This window comes from Callithrix jacchus, chromosome 14 (assembly GCF_049354715.1).
Source record: "Callithrix jacchus isolate 240 chromosome 14, calJac240_pri, whole genome shotgun sequence".
Classification (NCBI taxonomy): Eukaryota; Metazoa; Chordata; class Mammalia; order Primates; family Cebidae; genus Callithrix; species Callithrix jacchus.
The window spans coordinates 12,244,891-12,251,178 of NC_133515.1; the positions used below are offsets into that span (position 1 = coordinate 12,244,891).

At 38.2% G+C, this 6,288-nt stretch overlaps 1 pseudogene; it reads right to left on the minus strand.

Moving 5' to 3' along the window:
* Positions 1 to 4,460: 4,460 nt before the first annotated feature.
* LOC100403241 (dynein, light chain, Tctex-type 3 pseudogene) lies at positions 4,461 to 4,838 on the minus strand (annotated as a pseudogene).
* Positions 4,839 to 6,288: the final 1,450 nt, after the last annotated feature.

A 6,288-nucleotide genomic window follows, 5' to 3' on the forward strand; every position in this document is an offset into this window, starting at 1 on the left:
CAAAGTGCTAGGATTACAGGCTTGAGCCACTGCACCAGGCCTAATTTTAGAATTATTTTGTCAACTTCCCAAAAAACTTATTATGAATCTTATTACTGAGTCTTCTCTAGAAGCATGATGTGCCTCTTGATTCACTTATTTTCTTTTGTGTCTCTTGGGAAGTTTTGTATTTTCTGTTGTGTATATATAATATTTTTACATATATATATACATATATCTTGAATAATTAAAAAAAAAAGCAAACCCTGCGATCAACTTTATTGCTGATGGGTGAAGCCTCCTCCTCCCTATGCTCTTGGTCTTTCTGGTGGTCCAAAGCCCCTCCAGGATAGCACAGTGCTTAGGCTCTGCTGGGTCAGAGGCAATGGAGACAATCTATCCCCACAAACCTGCCCTGGCCCAGTCCTTCCCCTGCTGCCTCCCACCCTATTTTTTTTTTTGTGTGTGTGAATATACTATACCCAAAAAGAATAGAGTATATTCACATGAACTCTAAGAAATAAGGCTAGCAGAAAATATGTGGGTATGTTAGACAATAATTATCTCTGAGTATTAGGGCATGAGAATTTTTCATTTGTAGTATTGTATACATTTAAAAATTTGTTCACTGAGCATTACTGTTATAAATCCACAATTTTGAAATGACTTTTGTGCCTCACTACTCTGGTGCTGTGTGGTTCAGACTAAAGGGGAGTGCCTACTAGATGTTATGCATTGCATGTTACACAAGTACATTGGCAAATAAGCTGTTGTTTTAAAAAATGTGTCATCAATTTCTAGAGAACTGGATATAATCTTGAAGCAAAACAATTTCAAGTAGATGACTAAAATCCTTCCTGTAAATGCATGCCTGTGGTCCCTGTGAAATCACCTTCTTTCCCCTCTTCCTAATCTCCGTCCCCTCCTAAATCTAAATTTTCTTGGAATGATTGAAAATATCTGGACTCAATTCCAGAGGATATTCTGTCACACATATTGACAGGACTAGGGAATTTCAGCAAAACAAAGGACATCTTTAAATTTTTACCAGTCCCAGATAGAAGTTTCTAGAGTTCTAGGTTTTAGAAGAAATATGACCGTGAAGGAAAATGTTGACATTTATTTTAACGTTTCAACACGAGGAAAGAGTGAGAACACGATCTACAGATCAGCCTTTCCTCTCATGTTCTTACAATGGGAGAGGACAGAGAAGGTATTTGAGACACCAAAGCACTAAAGCCACCATACAGGGAAAATACTGAGAACATAAGATCAGATTTTCCTCTTATGTTCTTACCATGTCATAAGGCAAAGTGCTTGTTCAAGGCCACTACAGCAGGAAGGCATTGCAGCATCGCCTCATCAGAACATTCCTTCCTTCCTCTTCCTTTCTTTCTCTCTCTTCCTTCCTTCCTTTCTTTCTGTCTTTCTTTTCTTTCCATCTTTCCTTCTTTCTTTCTTTTTCTTTCTCTCTTTCTTTCAGCACAGGAATATTTATTATATTTTAACTAGTAGCAGAGCAGATAGCAAGTTCACAAGGTATGAATTATTATTTTTTTCTTAAATCAGGCTTCAACAACAATAATAATAAGAAAATCTGCATATATATTTTGGTCACTAATATAATCTTCAAGGGCATGAAAGCCAGAAACACAAAGGAAAATGAATAATGACTGAGAATTTTTGATGTGCCAGAAACAAAGATCACTGCATTAAACTTTTTTATTTTGTTAATATTATTCTTAAACATTGAACAATTATTAATTATCATTATTGGCAAAATATCAAACATGCACATAGTATTCCTACAAGAATATTGCCTTAATATCATCAATATTAACACTAAGCTTATTCCTCCCCCAAATTTAATGAGTTATGGTCCCACTCTTTATACGTATTAGTGTTGCTGGTAATATGCAAAACTGATTTTGTTTTCAAGGATAAATAGCAGATTGACTTTGCATTTGGTGGTCAGCTGTGTACCCTAATTTTTCATCCATTTTCTTAATACATTTAATTACATTTCATAAGCCCTGAGATAACCTGCTAATGATTCTATACTTTTAATCTATACTTTATCCTATTCAATTTGAACCCCACATAGTAAGTCCCTAAAATTATTTACCGATGGTTGTAATAGATGGTTGACAAAATTTACTACTTGTATAGATAAGACTGATAATACGGTCTTTAAGAGTTGCATATTTTATATGCACTTTTAACTTGCTAGAAGCAAATCTTAAAATGACATCCATAATTCTGTCAGAAAGCAAAGTGCATTTCATTTTGCTTATTACTTCTATATGTGTAACCAGATTCGCTTTTTACCTCCCTTGTAAAACAACTATTTTTTCTTTCCCCAAACATTAATACTTGCCTTCCAACTGAACAATTGCTAAAAGGAACTTAGCATTTGCACAGCACATTGATCACTATAGTGCTTAGCAGAGAAATATGCCCATAATAGCCATCTGGTAAATGTTTGTTCCACATGGAATGAGTGAATTATAAGGCTGCTGTTTGAGTCAAATACTGTTCAACATACACTGTAACTAATTTTGTTTAACTAGGGAGTTCCGTTTACCAGATTTAATTCACCCTCAAATGTAAATGCAAAAATTTGAAATAAAAAAAATCAATGTACTAATTCTCAGAAAAGGTAAACAAGTTAATCATAGTAGTTACTGTACTATTAGTTGATAGGAAATTTTAAAAAGGGAATTACTTTCCACTAAATATTATGTACAACTAAGTGAGGGGAAGAAAGTTTAAAAAAACTAAAAGATGTTAGCTAATTCTCATCATTTTCTCCACATTTATCCTTGCAGTTTTGTTTGATGACATTAACTTTATTATTAGTATTTTTTTATTGTTAAACTTTAAGTTCTGGGGTACATGTGCAGATCATGCACATTTGTTACATAGGTATAAACGTGCCATGGTGGTTTGCTGCATCCATCACCCCATCAGCTACATTAGGTATTTCTCCTAATGCTATCCCTCCCCAATCCCCCCACCCCCTGCCATCCCTCCCAAGCCCCCAACCCCTGACAGGCTCCTGTGTGTGATGTTCCCATCCCTGTCCATGTGTTCTCATTGTTCAACACCCACTTATGAGTGAGAACATGCAATGTTTGGTTTCCTGTTCTTGTGTCAGTTTGCTGAGAATGATGGTTTCCAGCTTTATCCATGTCCCTGCAAAGGACATGAACACATCCTTTTTATGGCTGTGTAGTATTCCATGGTATATGTGTGACACATTTTCTTTATCCAGTCTATTATTGATGGATATTTGGGTTGGTTCTAAGTCTTTGCTATTGTGAACAGTGCCACAATAAACATACATGTGCATGCGTCTTTATAATAGTATGATTATAATCCTTTGGGTGTATATCCAGTAATGGGGTTGCTGGGTTAAATGGTATTTCTAGTTCTAGATCCTTGAGGAGTCACCACATTGTCTTGCACAATAGCTGAACTAATTTACACTCCCACCAACAGAGTGAAAGTTTCCCTATTTCCCCACATCCTCTCCAGCATCTGTTGTCTCCTGATTTTTTAATGATTGCCATTCTAACTGGTGTGAGGTGGAATCTCAATGTCATTTTGATTTGCATTTTTCTAATGACCAGTGATGATGAGCTTTTTTCATATGTTTGTTGGCTGCATAAATGTCTTTTTAGATCTGTCTGTTCATATCCTTCACCCACTTTTTGATGGAGTTGTTTTTTTTTCCCTGTAAATTTGTTTAAATTCTTTGTAGATCCTGGATATTAGCCCTTTGTCAGATGGGTAGGTTGCAAAAAAATTTCTCCCATTCTGTAGATTGCCTGTTCACTCAGATGATAGTTTCTTTTGCTGTTCAGAAGCTCTTCAGTTCAATTAGATCCCATTTGTCTATTTGGCTTTTGTGGTCATTTCTTTTGGTGTTTTAGTCATGAAGTTCTTGCTCATGCTTATGTCCTGAATGGTATTGCCTAGGTGTTCTGTGTTTTTATGATGTTGGGTCTTATGTTTAAATCTTTAATCCATAAGGAAGGGGTCCAGTTTCAGCTTTCTACATATGGCTAGCCAGTTTTCCCAACATCACAGCTTTTTTGTTCATATATTTATTCCTGTTAACTTCTCTAGCTGAAAGAGGATTTTATTATCTGAATGGAGTTCCCCATCACCTTAAGTCCAAATTATTAGTGAAAAGCTGGTGCAAATGTAAGGCTGTATTTTCATGTCATGCCATATTTCTGTATTTATTTTTTGCTAGAATTAAATTTTTCCTATTTAAATGATGCTGTATAGAATATAAGATAATCTTCCAATGACTATGAGATTACTTGCTTATAATATCCAGCTTTTGTTGATCGCTTTAAAGCATATTGCACGCTTGTCATCTAGCACACTAATAAATAATTATTACTCTTTTTTTGAAAGGATACACTGACAAATTCTTAAGTTAATGGCTTTAGCCCAGTATTTGTAGTCAGTTAAAGAACAATAGTGATGGTAAAAACGTTTACAGTGCATTTCATAAGATGGGTCTGGTTCTCCCATCTTATGGTACAGGTTCCATCAGGTGTGGTATCCCAAAAACCAGAGCTGGCTGTGTGAAAGCCATATGCACTATTCTGGACCACTGCACAGGTCACAGTATTTTTGTAAGCTTTTCCCAACTTAACCAGATGTGTTAAGGATTGTTCCACTATGTTTGCGGTCCACTGGTTAATGTTGTGATTATCATCTTCACTACTTAAAACCCCATCTACACACTCTTTGACAATATTGTGGGCTTCCTCGGCATTGAAAGCAACCTCATTGCAGTGGTGATGGTACTGCTCCGTGGTAGCACCGGCTCTCCTTTGCATTGTCAGAACATTTCTGACCAAGGAGAAGACTGTCTGCCCAAGGGGTCCTCCACCCACTGTTCTCACAAAGTCTTGCCTTTGCTATGGCAACTGCTATTGCCTGCAGAACGCTGAGTGTCCCCTCAGGGTTCACAGAGACCTGTCTGCCTGAGGTCTCTCAGATGCCACTGCTGACCAGTGGTAACTTGGGGAAGACCAGGATTGTGAGGGCTGCATGGTGAAATGTTGCTTTCTTGACAAAACAAAGGTGTTTTCTTCTGATCCACGAATAAAGATCTGTTGAATAAACAGAATGAGCATGTAGAAGGGAGAGACTTTATCTAATCAGACTGGGGAAAGGGTGCTTTTAATATCTGTGGAACAATCTGTAAGATCGGACGTTTCCTCTGCTAACAGAAACTCCAGAGTTACAAGAGAAATGGCTTCCTGGCATCACAGACACTAAAAGGCCTTCTGAGTAGGAGTAGCAGTTGAATTTTTGACTACTTTGTAAGGGAAATACAGTACCAAAAAAACCCCCATGGAGCTCAAGTCATCTCTTACTAGCAAGTACCCCTGACTTGTACATACATATTTGTTGTCAGATCCACAAAGAAAATAGTGTAAGTTCATTTTCTATCAACTATTAGGGATCTATTGTGCCATAACAAATTACTCTAAAATTTAGCAGCTTAAACAGTAAACCTTTATTATCTCACCTGGTTCCTGAGGGTCAGGAATCTGACAGTGACCTAGCTTGGTGGTTCTGCCTCAGGGTCGCTCATGAAGTTGTGGTCAGGCTGTTGACCACACTTTGTCATCTCTGAAGACTCGACTGCATCTGAGGAACTTGCTGCTAGGCTCACTCATGTGGCTGTTGGCAGGAGGCTTCAGTACCTGTCCTCGCGGAGCACTCTCTGGGGTTGCCCTTGAGATGGATTCTCTCAGAGTGGGTGATTCAAGAGAGAGAGTCCCAGCCAACCACAGGATGCCTTTTTCTTTTTTTTTTAATTGTACTTTGGGCTCTGGGGTACATGTGCATATCCTGCATCCTGCAGGATTGTTGCATAGGTACATGCATACTATGGTGGTTTGCTGTCTCCGTCTACCGCCTTCCCTCTGCCCTTACCGCCCTACCACCTGCATCAGACATTTCTCCTGGTGTTATCCCCCTCATCCTCCCTGTCCCTGCACTGTCCCTCCTCTCCCCCACCTAGCCCAGTAAGTGTTGTTCTCTTCCCTGTGCCCAAGTGTTCTCATTGTTTATCACCCACCTATGAGTGAAAATGTGGTGTTTGGTTTTCTGTTTTTGTGTCAGTTTGCTAAGAATGATGGTTTCTAGATTCATCCATGTCTCTACAAAGGACACGAACTCGTCGTTTTTTATGGCTGCAGAGTATTCCATGGTGTGTATGTGCCACATTTTCTTTTTCTAGTCTATCATCGATGGCCATTTGGGTTGGTTCCAGGT